General features: G+C 43.7%; 1 protein-coding gene across 3 annotated transcripts in view; it reads right to left on the bottom strand.

The window, feature by feature from the left end:
* Positions 1-19645, bottom strand: part of TRIO (trio Rho guanine nucleotide exchange factor) — a 355799-nt gene that overhangs the window by 239748 nt on the left and 96406 nt on the right. The window lies entirely within an intron of this gene.

The following is a 19645-nucleotide window of genomic DNA, read 5'->3' on the forward strand; positions in this document are numbered from 1 at the left end:
TAAAGTCAGCCTCTTTTGGAGGAATACAACACAATCCAGGCTCTACAACATATCATTCACAGAAACAAAGAATGAGTAGATTAACAGTGTGATTTTTTTTAAGCAATCTCTCCTGTCCATAGAACAACTATACACGTACTAAGAACTGGGCTTAACGGGATTTAACTACGACTCTGATAATCACTAGAGACCAACGAAAGACGGCAGTAAGCACATCCTGATGAGAACCCCGAGGTCCAGAAGGCTTAGCAGCACCACCTAGCTAGTCATGAAAGACAGAAACAGAACCCAGGCCTCCAGATTACCAGGCCACTTTGCTTTCCAATATACCATGCGTTGTGCTGGCAACCAACCAAGCTTTTAAAACAGTGGCTATTTATAAAAGGCAAAACAAGAGCCAAGACTTCTGCAATTTCATCCTTAAGGTTCCTTCAAAACTCTTGAATGGATGCAACCTAGTCTCAGCAATTCACTGCCAGTCATTCGATAATTCACTGAACACATCTACAGAGATTGATTACATCCCAAATCCATCTGAGGTGGATGTAGATGGCAGTGGGGCAAAGACAAAGAGGAATTAGGCACCACAATGGCCCTCAAGGAGATAAGTTTATAAATGCCTACAGAACCAGGCAGAGTAGGAAAAGTTCCAGAAGCAGCAGAAGTGCTATGGGACCCACACAAGTGAGGAGGCAGATCAAATGATAGAAATACAAGGAAGGAGTAAGCCCCATTGTAGATCCCAATCCACAAGGATTTGAAACGAGGATCCCCCTTCTATTGCTAGCAGAGAAGAAAACTTATGCTTCCTACCATTCCACATAGCCTATGCCCACAGATGCCCTGGTCAGAACACAGCGAAGCCCTGAGAGAAGTGCCCACCACCAACCGCAGTCCCGGATCCCTACCCTATAGAAACAGGAGCCCCACGTGGGCCCAGCTCCCTCTCACACAACCCTCATCAAGTACAATGTCCTAATCCCAGTGCCGGTACCTCAAAAGAGAGCTGTGTGACCTACAGAATAATTTCAAAGCATTACTGACAATTCCCGCTGACTCTCTGAACCACACCCATTTATTAATACCCTGGATGGAGTGAATGATGGAACTTAGAGCTGCGGTGTTCCAGGCCACCCCACAGGAAGAATATCATACTGATGTGAAAGCAAGGTGAAGAAAACAAAACTTAACAATCTCGACAGAAAATCCTGATTTCCTATTTGTCCCACTATAAGCCACAGACTCACTCCCATCTATCTTTAGTTTCTGAAAACTATAGTTACTTTAGCCTATCAGTTCCTGAATTTCTCCCCTAAATTAAATAAGACTCACAGTCTTCCTAGAGGAAGAAAGGCACATGAATCACTGGCTAAACTCGTGTTGAAATGTGTTAGGCTTCTACTTTGATACATGTACATGTCTAAACAGAGACTAGAACATAAATTCTAACCAGTTTTACAATATTTTTGTTGAATATGTCACAGAAAAAAAGATGTGGATTTTATTAAAATTGTCAATTGAAACTTTTAAAACAGAAAATAGGGGAAAAAAGCAGGAATATAAAACCATGTGAAGATATTGAGTTTGTGGCTATTATGACAGTCATCTAAGTATTATTTTTAAGCTCGTTTCCATTTTTAAAAACAAATTCAATAAGCAAAAGATTGAGGAAGCATGTATACATACAAAAAGTAGATTAAATACATCATATAACTTTCAATAAAAAGCAGGAAGAACTCAAGCCAGGAAAGGTCCTCAGACCAAAAAGACAGATTCTGTTCCATGCCCTGAAGAGATATTTATGAAAACAGAGTGTGCGACTACTAACTGAATGAATGAACAGCTTCTGTGCTTTTCCAGTGATTCTAGATTACACCGCAGACAAGACCATTCCTACTGTGTTCTTTCCTCTTGCATTAAAGGATCCAACTGTGGTTCTTACACCTCAGCAACTATCCCAGAAGCACACCCCTCTCCCCCTGCTCATGGAGTAGCAAAGGAATGGCAATCCATCTTGGAATGATGCTTCTGAGATCCCAGACCACATCTCTGTGCCAAAGACCAGGAGGCAGCAGCAGTTTTACTTCTAAGTGCCAGCAAGGGAGTTTGAAAATGCCACTAATAGGTGTAAGGGGGTGCCACAAATAGAATTTTGGTAAAATTAGGAGAGAAAGGGCAGAAAAAGAAGAGCAAGGTGGTAACTAAGAGGTAAATGGCCAAAGTCAGAGGTCCCTCAGTTTTGCCCATTTCTTGAATTACAAACTTTTTAAATTACATAGAGCCTATACTGAAATGTGCAGAAAGACGGACTGGGTTCCCGTTAAAATTTAAAGCACATTTCGCTGAGACAAAGAAACCAATGTGAATTTTGGTGAAATGCTAGCTCCAGGGAATGGTAAACACAGCACAGGACAGTCAGCCGAGGTTCACCGGTTCGTACCGAGAACATTTCCCAGGGGAGTCCTGCTCTTCTGAACCAAGTCTGTGAGGAATTTGAGCAGAATGTTCCCATGATAACATTTACCATTAACTCTAAGATCTTCATATTGATATCTGTTACAATGTTATTGAAGTAAATGGGTTTGGGTTCAAAATCAGATTTTATTGTTGTGAACTAAATGTAAATGTGCTTAGTGGTTGACGATTTTCTTCCCTCTCCCAGTTTCATCAACACAAATAATATCTTTTCCTAAAACAAACTCGAATATTTAGAGGCTTTAATATAGTCATTAAAAATATCTCAACCGCAAGCTTCAGCATGATATTATTTGCCAAAATTGATTCTATTGTCACCTTTTAAATTGCTATTTGGTTCAGTAGCATGTCAATCTGAGATACATTTTAAACCTCTGCCCCCAAATCATTCACATCTCTTAAAATGATAAGCATCATGTCGCCCATCAAGAGGACAGTTTTTCTCTATCTTCTCTTAAATCAGCCTGCTAGCCATAGGATGGATCTGTTGTGTTCTCTGCTGTATCCTCATGTCTAGCACACAGCCAGGCACAGATGGCCAATAAACATGGGGTGGCTGGAAGAATGAATGAATGAACAAACTAACAAATGAACATCCTTCTCCAGCTTCTTGCCCCTGAACCCCCGCTCAAGCATCCCAATGGTCTTTAGCACTTCTATTTTAGGTTTGTGAAATATAAGCTTGGGGTTCTTCAGACAGCCATTCCTATAGTATGATTTATACTTACAACAAGGAAAATTAAGCTTTCTGCCCTAAGAGGAAATATTCCACAAGTTATCATTCGACAATGGAAAATCTTTTAGTTGAATCAATGGTCTGAAACTTCAACTATCTAATACCCTACTGGTCAGATCAATTTCTCATTTTTTACCCTGAGAGTCTGCAAGGAGGTGCTGTATTCTTATTGTTGAAAAATACCTTTATGAAGCGAGTCACTCTGAGTGGAATGCTCAAGCACTTGGTCACTTCCTTGGTATTAAATTTTTTTAAAACAGCAAACAAAAAAAGGAACAACAATCCCAAGTTTTTAATTTCAAAATGAAAAAAGCACCATAGAAATATTTTCACAACGAGCAAAACCTTTTATGCAGCACATTATCCCAACAGTATTTTTTACATAACTGCTTTTAAAAAAATTAAAATAAATCAAATGAGTCTAAAAACAAATCAAATTTTACATTTTTTAAACTAAAACACAGGTCAGTTTTTTCCCCCATATTTCTCCCAGGACTACCGGCAGATACTAGTAATTTGAATTTACAAATTCCTCAAATTAAACTAGTCATACGGTTCTTTTAGTAAAAACAGTGTTAGAAAAAACCATAGCTATTTCTTGATCATTTGAGCTGAATCAAACGAGCTGGCAGACTGTTCTGAACTGTGCCTCACCTCCTACACTGAGATTTGTTCTTAAAACACAATACACAAGAGAAACTATCCTCTCATCCATTTTCAGAGGTCTCATTTACCTGTCAGATACACTACTTTAGTACTTACTAAATGGGAAAATCGAAAGTGGGAGAGATTTTTAAAAATTCCATACTTAGAAAAAGTCAGGTTGTAGTAGTAACAAAAATGTGTTAATAAATAAAGCAGCATTTTGAAAGAACAAAGAGGAACATTAAATAGTAAGCAGGAGGGTTACTATTAGTGCCAAGTCTTGGTGGTAATTACCGAATTTTACTCATTAGTTTATTTAGGGGAAACGCGTGCGTGCACGCACCTCTGAACACAAAGAGCAGGGTGATAAATCTCTGCATCAGTAGCGCCACACATGCGCAAATGGAGGTGACGTCACCCTTTCCAGGCAAGCAGGCCGGCCGCAGTTCCGACTCCCGGACCTTTCTCTGCAGTGCCTGCAGGATTAGTCACAGATCGCAGGGAGCGGTGGCACGATGTCTGCGCTAGCAAGGCTTTAGTCGGGCAAGCATTTAGATTAGGGTTGCGTAGGAAAGAAGCATTTTAACCAGCCTGGATCGTCTATGAAAATGTTTACAGGGTGACAGATACAAGGTTATAAATGAAATGGTATAAATGTCTTCTTTACTAACATATTAAAAAAAAATCAAAATATATAATGCAATGCTTTTATCATTTTACATAAATACATTACTATAATCCACACATATAAAATGTTTATAAAATGCATATAAAGTGAATTAAGTACTTATATCAACATTACGGACATGTTTACAGACAACCACACAGGAATATGGATGGGGTTTCACAGTCCAGCATTATAATTTCTGCTTATAACCTTTATGGTTATAACTGTCAGACTGGCTGATTTATTCCTTCACATGATTTTAGAAGCAATAGCCTGTAACATCATACCTTTAAGGAAAAAATAGTGCCATAAGTTTGATTTATTCGAGGGAGTTAAGGGCATTTCAGCTTAAAATAGCTCTGGCTTTTATCTTGAGCACAAAACACAGAGGACACAAAAAAATAACCAAAAGATCATAATAAAAAATATTTTTAAACTATGATATAGATTTTAACATAAATGAAACAATGTAGATTTTAACATGATTTAATTAGGAATTGGCTATATATTAGAAGTTAATTAAAAAGAGTAACTAATAGACCAATGGAAGGGATTATTTCAATAGTCAAAAAAAGGGAGAATTATAAAAGAGATCTACCTTCTCATGATCTCATAAATCAAAAAACAACCAGGTGCCCAGATGTGCCATTCATCTTTGGATCACCAGGGACCAGTAGAGGGCTAAGCAAGGAGAAAATTGATCCTCATGTTTGCCAAACGCCAGAATAAAGAACACATACATCTGTCTGTGCACGTGCCTCTGAGAGTGTGCGCCTGTAAAACCTGTCAGGAGATGTCCCTGGGGAAAGCTCAGCCAGACTGTACTCTGGGATCTAGTCACCCATCCTAAGCTACATACATACACACACATCCATACATGTGCATACAGTTGGTTCTGCGATGCTGGCCTACTCCAAAAAGAGACTTGCTTTACATAAGCAGAGCCTCTCAGGATGCCTGTTTAGAAACTGAGTGTGATCAAATGAACCACAGAGTGAAACGACTGATACAATCTGATCACTGTATCAAATGGTTTGGTTTATATGAAACCATGTGAGGTTGACTGCTAAAAGACACTCTGTTTAATCATTACATGGAACATTTCATACACGTTAGCACACCTGCCCTCTAACAAATAAGAGAAGGAAAAACTCTAATGCCCACATGTATTTTTTTAATACAGATTCTAATCATATTCAGTAAAAGCCTGTGGAAAATAAAGCTATATTGTAATTCTATTCCTTTTCCTATATAATTATCTTTTTTATTATTACATAAGGAATAAGGACAGAGAAAGGCTTTCAATTTCAGAGAAGTGGTATAAATTAGTGATACTAAAACTTCTCTCAGTGCAAACCAATTTGCTCTGCATTGAGGCAGATGGAGTGGGATGGGACTTTGTACATAAACATAATCCAGAGCCCCTGCTGAACTCAGTCTGTGCAGGAGAGCAACACACAAGAGTCGGTGGGACACACACTCGTGATGGAGAAACCAGGGCCAGAGGGATCAGAATAGGAGGAGATATCTCATAAAACATAGGATTTATGGGGGGAGACCATTACGGTGGGTCTTGATGCCAAGCAGTGACTGTCGTCACTGGAACAAAGACATGTCATGAAGAAGCGGGCACCTGCATGACTATGGTATAGCCACCTCCGCTTAAATGTCTAACCCTGAACTCATCCTCATCTCCACAAACATGCTCCCATTGGGTGGGTCCCAGCAGTACCTGGCCCCACAAACCATCCACCACGCAGCCAAACCAGGAACCTGGGCTTCTCCCTGCCTCCATCTTCACAATGCCTCCTGTGGACTCCAGGATTTAACTGGAGCACCATGTCTCCCAGCCTCCAGGGGCCAGCATCTCCCTCAAGTGGGATACTCCAGCAATCTCCTAACCACTGTTCAAGACTCCCTCTGAGCCATTCTGCCACTCTCCCCTAAACACACATCTCATCAGTTTACTCCTCTCAAATTCCTCAATGGCTTCTCGGTGCCCTCAAATAAAGCCCAAGCTCCATAACATAGCAAAAAGTCCCCCACGACTCGATGCCTGCTTACCTCTGCAGCCTCACTACTTCCGCACTCAGTACCCTCTCCCCACACTCACTCCAGGAATTCTAACACTCACCCTCGCTCATCGGTGAACGTCCCCACACATTCCACCCCCACCAGCTTAAAACACCCCCTCACCTCCCAATACGCATACACTCTTCACCTTCCCAACTCATCCTGAAAGACTCAGACCAGACCCACCCTTCTGAGAGCCCCCGCTGCTGGATCAGACCCTCCCCCCTGCATTCTCAGGGCACCCCGAGCCCATATCCCACTGCAGAGCAGTTATCTAAATGCTCATCAGCGCCCCGCTTCTAATGGGGGTCTTTCCTTGAGGGAAAGGACTGTCCTGGGTCTTACTGTGAGGGTCTCACTGCCTGGCAGAGTGCCAAGGCATGCAGCAAGAGCTTCACATGCAGCAAGTTAGCCCCTGAGGCTCAGAGTGCTTCAAGCAGTTAGAAATTGAGAGTGGCGGTCTACAGTTTGGAGTTTGGAGACGGGAGGCATCCATCTCGTCACAGATAGTCGACAACAGCTCCAAAACAGTCCCCTCCCTACACGAACCCATTCGGAGGCGGCTAAGGTGGCTGTGTTAGTTCTCTAATATGTAAAATTACATTTACATATTCCTAATTTGTACTTTGAAGTAGCAAGTTTTACTTTGGGATTTTTACAATGTAGTTAAAAATTTATGTTCTGCCCTAGCCACCCAAACATTAATTAATTACTCACAAAAAGCTTCTCTGGTGGGGAGAGCAGGCTGTGATTTGGGAGGAGAGCATCTGGTGGCTTTTTGTTCCGCCTTCTCAACAGCAAAAAGGATGCAGGACTTTAGAGGCAGGGGCCTCCAGGCAGGAAACAGGCCTGGTGGCCCTGCCTCCTTGCAGGCAGCAGTGTCTTCACCCAAGAATTCTGAGTTATACCAAAGGCTTTGAATTATGAGATTTTTTCAACAGAGTAGGCATGGCGGAGTCAGCAAGCCAAGCCAACTCCACAACTCAAAACTGAAGTTCCTTCTTTCTCTTCTATGCAGCCTGTGCTGTTGTCTTAAGTCCCTCAGTACCAGAAGGCCAAGTACAGCCTGAGGCAGCCTAACGGACACTCATGTGAAGATGGCTATTAAGCGCAAGTCAAGCCTCTGTGAATGTCATATATCACAAAGAGCCACATCCCAGAACACCTGCATTATGTCACCCACAACATCCTGCCTTTTTATTGCCTATGAGTATGAAGAGAACAGAACACCATCAAGCAGGGAGGCCAAGCCAAAGCTTTCCAGCTGGTCTATAAATTTATATATAAGATAAAGGGACTTCATCCCATCAATAAACCAAGGTTTGCGTTTAAAATTTGGCAGGGGGCAGCGGGGGCATTGAAACCACAATCCTCTCCCAGGTGTGCTCCTCCTGGCTCATGAGCAAACACCTACGAATCCGCTCTACCTTCAAGACACCGTGTTTGTTCGTTTTCCATCCATGAAGAAACGTAAACTAACATTGAGTGTCTTAAATAAGCTATCAATTAACTTGAGTGACCAGTGATTATATCTAAATATATCATATTTAGTAGTCATTAAATTACACACACACACATATATATAAAAGATCAAAGTTTCTCCTAAAGTATTCAGCAAAGTTAACACAGTGTATGTCCATTTCTTCTTCAAAAGTCTTCAGTTAATTCATTTATCCTAAGTAATATATCATATAAGGTAAACACCACAAAAAAACAGAATTTTTAATTCAAGGACTGAAAAATTATTTCCACTTCAGCAAGCATGGATTTAATTCCAACATAAACTCACTAAAAAGATGTATCTTTAATAACATCAAAGAATTTGGCAGAACTTTCTTGGAAATACACGCACTGTTAGTTATAAAAGAGATGTAGATACTGTTGTGATTAATTAGACAAATCCACTTAAAAGAATTACCGTTGTCACTGAAATTCTGATCAATCACTGGCAATAAAACTAAGTCCTTGACATAACAAAGGTGTTCCAGACCATTTTGAAAGGGTTGGAAACTCCTGATGTAGGGATTAAAAACACAAAGCACAGAAGTGAATAAAAATATAAATGGCATGGTCAACGATTACTACTGTAACGTTTTAACTATCAGAAACCCCCTTGACAGATACTATAGGTGCTTTGCCTAAGTTACTTCAGATAACCTACTTTGCTTTGACAATTTTCTCCATTTCTGAATGTATCAGAAATACATCTCAAATACACTGTGACCCATGATGCTTGACAATACAAACAGGAGCAAGCTAAGTTCTGGCCTTCAGATGTTTACACTGACCAGCAGGGGACAGAGAGCCTGGAACAGCATAAGACACCTAGGAGGAACAATTTTGTTACCATCAAGTAAGGACAACTAAAAAAAAAGTGGTAGTTGTAACTTGCTGGTTTTCAGGCTCAATTCTAAGTGTAACCTACAGTTAAGTTGGAAGTTTTCTCCCAGATGGTCCCACTTGGCAGAACAAGACTTGACTGCTCAACAAGAGAGTTAGCCTTGAGGCCATGATGCTGGGCAGAACCTTCCAGGAAGAAGGGCCAACTCACCGGCGAGGGCAAGCCAAGCACTTAGGACTCACTAGCTTTTAAGGTTAAAGTAACTTCTGCTCATGTTAGCTCAGGTGCTGGTGTCCCTTACCCTCATTTCCAAGCAGGGGAAAAAAAATTCTAATTAAACGTCTCTATCATTAACCTTTGTACTCAATTCCTAATAAGAAATTTAAGAAACTACAGAGAGAGTTGAGAAAAGTAATGTATCTGCTAATGTAAAAAACAAAAAGGAGAAATTCATTTCAATTCTCTACCTCCCTCCCTTCCCACCTCTTGCACCTCAAATTCCCTTCTGCGTACAAACAAAAGTAGATTTTTAAAATTCTGGTTAAAAATGTGTTTATTAAGCCAAATAATTTAGACATACTGATGGGAAAACAAATTTTGACATAAAAATGGATTTAATGTGAACTGACTCATCTCCCACTTGGTATTTTCACGCATATTCATTGATGATGAAAAAAGATGCAAATTCACAAGGTAAAGAGAACAGGAGTGCCTGGGGGGGAGGGTGTGAATGCTCTGGGAGGAAGGGGGCGAAGCTTGCTCAGGAGGAAGTTAGTGTTGGGGACCCAGTGAACTGGAGGAGATTACCAGCCCACGCACGGTGGCATCTCTTCCCTTGCTTCACTTGAGGTAGAGGTGGGAGCTCAGTAAGCAGAAGCCAGCCCAGGCTCAGAGGAGCGGACCACAAGAGCTCCAGCAGGGCTGCGACCCTCACCAAAGGGGAGGAAGCTCCAACTGCGTGACCACACAACTCATCACCCCACCTGGGACACTGCTGAAGTCCAAGGGGCTGAGATGACAGGCGTCAGGTCACCTGGGCCTGTGCTGGGGTCATGTAGCTATGAGGCCCAGGGCCTCTTCCTGCTTGCTGGGGGTCCCACAGTAAATAAGTGAGGGAGGGGAGACGGTGGTGAAGGGAGGAGTCAACCCCCCCAACGAGTTCACCTCTTTCGACTTGCCCCGCCCCACCCAATCTGAGTGGGTGAGACCCAGAGCTGTATGCCTTGTAGGCTGGGGAATCTATTTTCCTTTTTCCAATGCCCTAATTGCTACGTTCCTGACAGGGAAAAAGTCAGCATCTTATCTACTAGGAAGCCCAGGGAACATTTTTTCCCAATCAACTCAGCATAGAAATGCAAATGGAAACGCAATGAGGACATTAGAATCTGGCGTGTGGTTCTCGCTCGTTAACCAGTTTGCACACCTGCAGGACCTTCCCAGGACTCGGCACAGAGACCTGGGTACACCTTCGGCCCAGGTGCTCATGATCCACACAGGTTACAAATAACTTCCTTCCAAAGGAGACATGACCAGACACAGAGGTGCAGGGGGTGTAAAAGCTGCACTTCACACGCACTTCCGCTGGCACTGCATTTTATGGACATCACCTGAAAGCGCGAGTGCCGCAACACAAAACAGAACTTTCTGTCACAGTACAACATGTGCAGTGTGGAGTCCTGGCTGGCCTGCCACCTCCCAGGGAGGAGACTGTGGACGGGCAGTCTGCACTTTTCTTTCCAAATCTGTGAAATGGGATCCCAGTCATACCACCTCACAGGACTGATGGGTAAACAGTGCCCAGAGCACTAGTATTACCACTGCCATCTGAGGAAGCAGCTTATTCTCAGCTGCGTGCATTTGATGAGTGCCTTAAGTAAACGCAGTTGCGGAAATTTTGCCCATTTACCTGCAATTACTGCATTCTATAAGGACATACATTTTTACTCAAAAATAAAAAAGAATAGGACTGAGATGTGTAGTTATTGTTAAAAGCTACAAAGAAAAAAATAGACATTTTTTTAAAATCCACACAGTCACGATAGACTAACACTGGCAATTTCCTCCTCCCGGACTGACTGCACAATTTCAGGAACTATAAGGGAATTCACAGGCGGAACACTCTTCCACCTAAGAGCTTTCAGCGTCTATCCCAACCTCTTTGTCACACTCCATCCCCCCAGGGGCACCCCACTTCACCTGAGCATTCCTGGGGCCCTGCTTACCTGTTCCCATCTGTGAAAAGGGGCAAATCAGAATACAGTTAGAAATGAAAACAGATGAGGCAAAAGTGACCTGAAGGGAACAAATTTTTGGAAGAGATCACTAGCTCTCATTAAAATGGTGGAAACAAATACTTCAATAACCCCCTGAAGTGCTCCTTCTCTGCCATCTTTTCACTTCACATCCCCTACTGTCAGGAGCCTGTCCACTGGTGTAAGGATTCCTCTCCTCCCGCTCTGAAGGGGGGAGGGGCGGGGAGGGGAGGACAGTGCCAGCTAGACTGGCAGCTTTGCCAGCTGGGAGCTTGAGCTTGCTGGTGGCCACTGGGTCTGGTGGAGACACCAGGGTGCGCTGCTCTGGTGCCCAGAGAAGAGGGCACCTGCCCTTGACGTCCAAATTCTCCCGCCTGCACCTGCCCTGCCTCTGGGAAGTCTATAACTGACGGGAGGAGGTCGCTCTAAGCTACCTGGCTCAGGCCTGAGGCCAAAAGGCATAGACAGACCACACTCTCCCTCAGTCCTCATCTTCCACCTACAGTCTCTCTTTTTAATACACGATCATCTCTTACTTTAATTGATGATCAAGAGCAAACAGGATTTTCCCACTCTGTCTAGACACGCAGGTAAACACTGCAATGAACAGCTAGCTGTGCAAAGAAGATGCCAGCCTTCATACATACACTCTCCACAGCAGCCACATCTTCAGCGCCTACTCTAGCGAAGGCAGAACTCATTTGAAAACATGTTTTTAAAGTGATGAAAAACCACACTAAGTATTCCTTCCTTATTCTTTGCAAAAGCAAGCCCAGAAGGTTCTGTGGAAGCTCACGGGCATGACATTAGTCAACTCTGCAATGGTACCACCTCAAAACCTCAAAAGAGGAGAAGGATGGGTGGTGGCTATTATAGGAAATAATTTCTAAGAGCCCTGATGGCTTTAAATATTAAATTATTCACTTTATGGTAACACAAAAAAGCTTTTAAATTAATTTTTCTAATGCTTCAGATACTAAAATGGAAGCCCAGGCAAAAGAGGCCCTAGATTTAGAAGAGAATGCTGGCCAGTCTACATGAAGGTATGCGCAGGGACTCCATGTGTGTGTGAGCGCACCATCCCATTCAAGAACCAGAACACTGTCCACACCCCGCCTGATGGCACCCCCTGCCTGGCTCCAGAAAGAACCACTACGTTGACTTTTATGATGACCATTCCATTGCTTTTTTTTTTTTTTTTATAGTTTTGCCATTTAGGAATCTATTGCTACATGATATATTGCTTTGTTTGCCTGTCTCTGAGCTTCCTATGAATGCAATCATACTACCTGCATTCTCTTGTGACTTGTCTCCAGCTTGCACAGGTAATCTACACTGAGGTGCACGCTGAGCCTTATTTAAGGCTCCATTCTCTGACTACACCACGAACTTACATAAGCAATCCTGAAATGGACACTGGCTTTCTCTCTCTTTTTGGCTATTATAAATGATGCTGCATGAACAGCCCTGTGCACGTATCCCAGAACACACTTCCAGAGTGTCTCCAAGCCTAGGGGAGAAACTGCTGGGTCAGAGTTTACACACTTTTTCACGTTTACAAGGCGATGCCAAATTGTTTTCCCACATGGCTGTACTCCACATCCTCTCCAAAGCTTGTTTGTCTGTCAGATGAGTCCATGTATTTTTAAGGATACAACCATTTGGTACCTTTTACCAAAATGTGTTGAAGAAAACAAAAACAAGCATACCAACGGGCAAGAGATTGGTTGGAAATTAATCCTGGGTTCTAACCTCTCTGAGCCAATAGAACAGTGAACGAGATTTTCACGTTTTGTCCTGAAGGTCTGAAACTAAAAGAACAGGATACCCCAGATGTTTCCCTTTCTATTTCTATCTCAACTGAATTCCCCTAAGAGTTCCTCCAATTTAAGACTCCTTAAGAGGAACTGCCAAAAAGGAACTGTATGGAGACCCGCAGTCTCAACCTCCAACGGCCTGGGTTCCAAGACTGTGTGTTAGTAAGTCTGCTGTTACTCAATTTCAGGAATGGATTTTCTCCCAGAAATGATGCTACAGATTGGTCTCGGGTCTCAGGGGTTCCCACAAAAGCCTATTTAATACACAAGAACCCATCTATGCCACTGGTGTGGGTTGGAGTAGACACGGGGAGGATGGAGCCAAGGCAGAGGGCAGAAAGATGGGCCTCACCTTCACTGTCCTCCCACGTGCTGAGTCGTCTCTCTCCAGGCTCTCCATGCTGGCAGTTTGCTGGACTGCATGACCCAGACCAGCCCACCTCCAACCAGACCTCTAACACAGCAAGCAGTTCTCAGAGGTTCTGGTCTCAAGACTCCTTTACACATTTAAAAATTACTGAGGATCCCAAAGAGTTTTGGTTTATGTGGGTTCTAACTGTCATCTATTGCATCCACATAATATCTAGATATCTAATATGGATACTTACGATATTAAAACTGAGAAAAATTTAAAGATTAATTTCTTTAAAAAATAAGTCTATTAACATAATATAAATAATACTTTTTATTAAAAATATCTGTATTTCCCAAAACAATCAGGAAGAAGACTGGCATTGTTTTTGAGGCTGGCTTTAAGGTCTGGCCTAATAGAACACATCTAGCTTCTCACATCTGCTTATGCCTTCAATCTGCTGTGATGTTACATGCCACGCAGCCACTAGAAAACATCACTATACACTATTCTTTATTTATACTTTATTTATTTATACTATATCACTATTCTTTGGGAAGAATGAGTGAGGAAAAGCTAAGACTATATTTGCCTGCTGTGAAAATAGCTTTAACTCATAAATCCCCTGAAAAGTCCTTGGGGATCCCAAGGTATCCCGGAGCCATACTTTGAGAACCACAGGCCTAAAGCAATGGTCTTCAAATGCTTTTGCTCAAAAATGCCAACACCAAAGAATTTTAGTACATGTCCTCAATGATAAATTATAAATATACTATTGCACTAGTATATCACATAACACCAAATAGACATTTGAAAATAATAAGCTATAAATAAATATCTTTTAAAAAGCTTTTGAGATTTTCTCCCACACTCAGGAGATCATGGTGCACACCCCTTTGGTGAACACAGAGCTCCTGTCCTCCTCAGAATCAGCATTTCCTTTTCTTCAGCAAAGTCCCTCTGAACTGCCAGTGGAGAGACAGTGATATGACAGGGTGATCTGCATCAGTGACTAAAAATCGTGCTGATATAGAGGGTGCTTCCCTGATCAAATGAATGGCTACTCGTAATTTCGGGGCCAGGCTGCCCCAGTGAGGGAAAATGGTGGTGGTATGTACAGTTGAAACCCAAGCCTAGACAGTTTCCCCCATGTGCAGGCCAGTCTTGCTGGGAGTCTGGCCCGGGATCAGCTCCCCTACACCGCAGCTGTCCGCCCACCCCCCAACACCCCGCCCACAGCGAGCTTGGCGGGAGCAGGGAAGGCTGCACACCTGTCCAGCGGCAGACCCTTGTTCCTCTGCTCCCCCAGCAGTCCCTACAGGTCCCCTACAGGGACCATAACTTCTGGTTTAGAGATAAAGTAAAAACCTAGACTGGTTCACACACAGGCAACCCAAGCTACGGAGAGTAATTCAGGCCTGCAAAGGTCAGTTTTAAAGGAATGTTTAAGGAATGGTTTAATTGTTGCCTGAGTTCTCCTGCCATCTTCTGTTCTTTCTATGGGAGACAGCAACCGGAAGGGTACGGTACCCCTTGAAAGCTGCACATTGGAACAGGCCCAGCACAGAGAATAGACACGAGTCTCTCAGTGACACAGGTGAGGCCACCTGGAGAACCCGAGTTCAGCTTTTCAGAGCATTCCTGCCCCTCTGGCATCCTATGGCAGGCTAATGACAAAGGCCGGCTCTCAGTAGGATCTAAACAGCAAACATGCTTAAGTCAAGAGGACAAGGCGGGCTGAGGGCGGCAGTGCAGTACAGTAGCCAGACTTTGGGTTAGGCCCAGGTAGAAGAGATGGTGAGAAAGGACTAGATGTAGAATGATCACGAAGGGAAAAGCAATTAGATGTGTCAACAGACATGATGGGAAAGCAACAGCCCTGACATATTGAAAATGTCTCCAAAGAGTCTTACACAAAACATGCTTCAATTCTAATGAGACAAAATCTTGAACAAGAAACAAAATTACCACAACTGAGTATACAGTAAGAAAGTGACCTTTGCCTTTTGTAAACAAGTGTAAACAGAGCTAAACTGGTATTTTTATTTCAATGTTTTATTTTGCAGGATCCGGTTAAGGCTAAACCTTAACAACAGCTTGGGAAGGACATCTTCTAAAGGCTGGCTCCTTCAGAGTCCTGTGCTAAGGCTTTATGTCATCTCACAGGCTGGCCAAATGGGGTTAAATGCCTGGGTCGACCGTCCCCATAAATAAAACCATATATTCAATGAACAGGTAGACGCAATGGACTACCAGCCGCTAGGGAACCTGAACCGCTGTGGCTGTTCCAAAGGCCCTGGTCTCAAGTCCTCGACCTCAGCTCACCCTTTCACCTGACAGTCACCTCTTACTTCACCAAGAAAAGCAAGGTTTTAAGATGCTAACTCATTTGATTCTCTTCCCTTCCACATCCAAATGCTTCCATTGCTACCTTCCCTTCTGATTTTAGAGAAGAAACAGACACAGTCTTTTCTCCAGTAATCCGCCCCGATCTCCGGCTTCTGTTGGCACCTGCTTCATCCATTAATTAGGCCACCCCACCCTCATCACACCTTCCCCCTAGAGATGGATTCAGTGCCCCAGCAGTCCCCTGCAGGGACAGTGACACCTCCCAGGGTGCTGCAAGGATTCAATGAGATGACACATTAAGCACCAAAAGCTGCTCAGCAATGGTGCTCTGTGAGTGTCAGCTCACTAGAAGGATACCACACCTCTATTCCCGCCACCCAGGCCTGAGACTGCACCATCCAGAGGAAGAACGGGAGGCCATCCCAGCCTGAGGCGTGACAAGACAGCACCGCAGTGGTGGAGAGGGAGACAGCGACTGTGCATGACAGGCGTGAAGGCAGCAATACCGACAGGTGCTCCTTTCCTTCTCCCATCTCCTCATCTCCAGATTCCCCAAATAACATGGCACTTTCAGAATCTGGGATTAAGACGCTTTGATTTTTTTTATTATACAGGAGTGACGCTCTGTCACCTGATGTGCAGCCCATAAATGCTGATCAAAGTTAGTGCGGACCCAACTTTACAGCAAGGTCCTCAGAGGCATGGGCCCCCAAATCAAGGAAACTTTATAAACCCTTAAATGTTGCAGGTAGCAGCACCTACCACTGCAATGACATCATCCCAAATGCCACGCCCAGGAGTGCCAAACTGTCTTGGGGTCACTGAGCCTCAGTGGCTGGGGTTCACACACCCAGGGACTCTTAACGACTGGTGAGAGAAACACCAGGCTCGCTTCAGGAGAAGAAAGGTTCCAACCTAATCCTTCCCTGAAAGAAAAAAGTCACCCGGAGCAAAGGGACAGCTCTGCCCTGGCCTGTCTGCTGCAGGCCAAAGCATCCCAGCACCGGCTGCAGTTTTCTCCTCTGTAACCATGTGTTTCAGAAGCTGTTGGCAGAATCCAATGAGCAAGTGCAGGAAAGTGCTTAACCCAGAGCTAAACAAATAGGGGCGCCGTCCATGGCAGTGATCACGTCGCTGGCACTGCCCTAAATCAACAGATGGAGTGATGACCATGGAGGAAGGACAACCAAAGGCAGCCCACATGGTAGGACTCCCTCAGTTGAAAAGGATGTGCTTCTATGAAAATGCAACTGAAGGCAGTACAACCTTCTGTTCACCCCTCTTGAGTGCACAGGCTTAGGGGAGCTACTGTCAGAACTCACGAGAAGGCAGTGGAAGGAAGGGGAAAGCCTGAGCTTTGAGCATTTTACCCCCTAATAAATAGGCAAGTGGTTGCTAATGGCAACAGAGCATTCCCTCCCCCAATTTTAATTCTGTGCACACGCAGCCTCCATGGCTCTCTATAACATGCTCTTCTGCTCATTCTTCTGCAAAAAAGTCATGCTGCTAATCATCAGCACGAAGGCACATGCATGTGCACACAGGTGAAGGAAAGCCTTATCGAGGAGAAGGGAGGCACTGCAAGAAGAATGCAATTTAATTCCAAATGCACAGTCGTTCTGAGCTGATAATGCGCTGGCAGCACAGAGGTATCCGTGTGAAGACAGTGACGGCATGCTGGCCACGTGGCCGGCAGTAAAAAAGATTACATCATCCCCTTTGTGTAAAGATGAACTGCGGGAGAAGCAACTGCTCGCTCGTTTCAGCACCACACAGAGCTGTGCTACAGATGGCTGCAGTTTCTGTTGGTGGAAATCGCCCTTATTTCTCCTTTGTGTCAAAAATACAACATGCCCCCAAAGATGATAAAATCACGCAGCTTGGATCTCAAATTTTATATTCACGGTTTCCCTGTGCCTTCTCAAGCATACTGTTTCTTAACAGGATAATTTCTAAAAGTGGAAAAGAAAAAAAATAGGTCTTTTTACGAACTAGGTAAGAAAAATGGCAGAAGAGTCCTTCATTCCAGATCTACTTCAGCTTTCCATTCAATGCAAGGTTGCACAGTTATGGATTTATACCTGGTCCATGTTCTCTCCACCGTAAGATGGAGCTGCTCTGGGCATCACAGAGCCAAGCACGTGAAAGTCTTTAAACAAGTCCTTAGGCAGGGCTGCCACCGGGTCCAGAACTCTGCTCTGCTCATTTTAAATGGTTCTATTAAAGAGGCAAGTCAGGAGTCAGCTCAGAATGACGTTATTACCAAGAACCATGCTCACGAAACGTGTCCTGTGAGCAACCAAGCCTGCCCTTCACAGTCCCATGAAACCTCACCCTCAGGCCTTGGCAACAAAGTATCTGTGCTGAGGGTTGGTCCAGCTGCTTGACCTCAACACATGCAAATTAAACTTACACAAAGGAACAAATGAAGCCTGAACCTCATGAACACATCCTCCATTGGTAATTCCCTCCCTAAGGCCCAGAAAGTTCAGCTGTTTTTTCAAGCTGAAGTAATGATGATGATGTTGGCTTCATCCCCTCCGTTTGAAAACTGGCCTGAGGCCGGAGTGGTAGGTAGTCAGCAAACTGTAAGCCTAACCACAGCTGACTGTTACCAGCTTCGGAACCACAACACCTCTCACCCCAGTGTGTCAGAATGGCTCCAGAACCCAGAAATCAACTAAATCAGAATTAATTTTCAACCTTTCCATTTGCAAGCCGGCTTTAACAATAAGACTCCATTTCTACTTCTCTTTGTACATTTCCATTGCTTTCTTCAATGAAGAAGCCTCATGTCCACCTCTGAGAATTGACAGGTCAACCTGCAGCCAGCCTGCCCTCGCCCACCGTGGACCTCAAGGTTGGCATTCCCAAGACTTCTGTCTACTCCCAATCTATGAGCACCTCAGGCCAAGAACCGCATCTCGCTCACCTTGACCCACCTGTGTTGAACCAGGAGCTTGGTACATCGTTCCTGAGGGGGCTCAGAATAGTGGAAAAGATCACCACCTTCAGGAAGTCAGTAAGGCTTGGAATTAAACCCCAGAAGAACTATCTGCAAGATAAGAAGCTCCTTAGAGCTTCAGGGTTGTCAATCTGTTAAATGGGGATAAGAATTTATTTGAAGAATTTGTAGCAATTGTAAATTGCTCTGAGGATTAAAGGAAAAGTCTATATAGCAAGGAGCACAATACCTGGGACCCCAATAATGTCCAACAAATGTCAGCTCTGATGATGCTCATTTACTCCAAATCCAGGCCCAATGGAGTGGTTCCTGCCCCCGAGGAAGGATGGACAAGAGAGAGGCCCAGTGGCTGGGCATCCATCCAGCGCAGCACCAACGAGCGGCTTGCCCTCAGGGGGCTTGCCCTCAGGGGGGCTGACCCCGGGCATGGAGTTCAGACAGGACCTCTTTCCTCCTTATCTACAGCACTGGGTGCACGGACACTGCCTGGGGCCCCAGCTCTGATATTTCTGTGTATATTTAATCTATGCAGTTAACATAAAATTAAAGTAATGAACAGTTCAAGTCAGTGGACTTTCCTAATCTACTCAATGTCACTTTGAATTGGCAGTCAATGTTAGTTACTAACATGCATTCAACACAGCTCAGAAACAACTATCTTAACAAAAGGGTACGGTACAGAATTTCAGTTACTTAATGCCTAAGGTTTGACATTCTATTTCTTTCTAATTTAAAAAAAGTGTAGGACAGCTATAACATAAATGCATGATTTCTTCAAAACCTATTTTTGATCATTTTAACTTGGTATATAACCAATTCCCAACCCTATGATTTCCTCATACACCATGAAGATCCATTTAAATTTCCTACACTCATAAGCTAAAAACAAAGCAAGGCAAAAAGGCAGCAAACAGCCTACCTTTTTTGTTAACATGTCTAAGTCTGCAGATTCTAATTCGTGAGCTTTCTTGTC

This window comes from Equus quagga, chromosome 9 (assembly GCF_021613505.1).
Source record: "Equus quagga isolate Etosha38 chromosome 9, UCLA_HA_Equagga_1.0, whole genome shotgun sequence".
In the NCBI taxonomy this organism is placed as follows: Eukaryota; Metazoa; Chordata; class Mammalia; order Perissodactyla; family Equidae; genus Equus; species Equus quagga.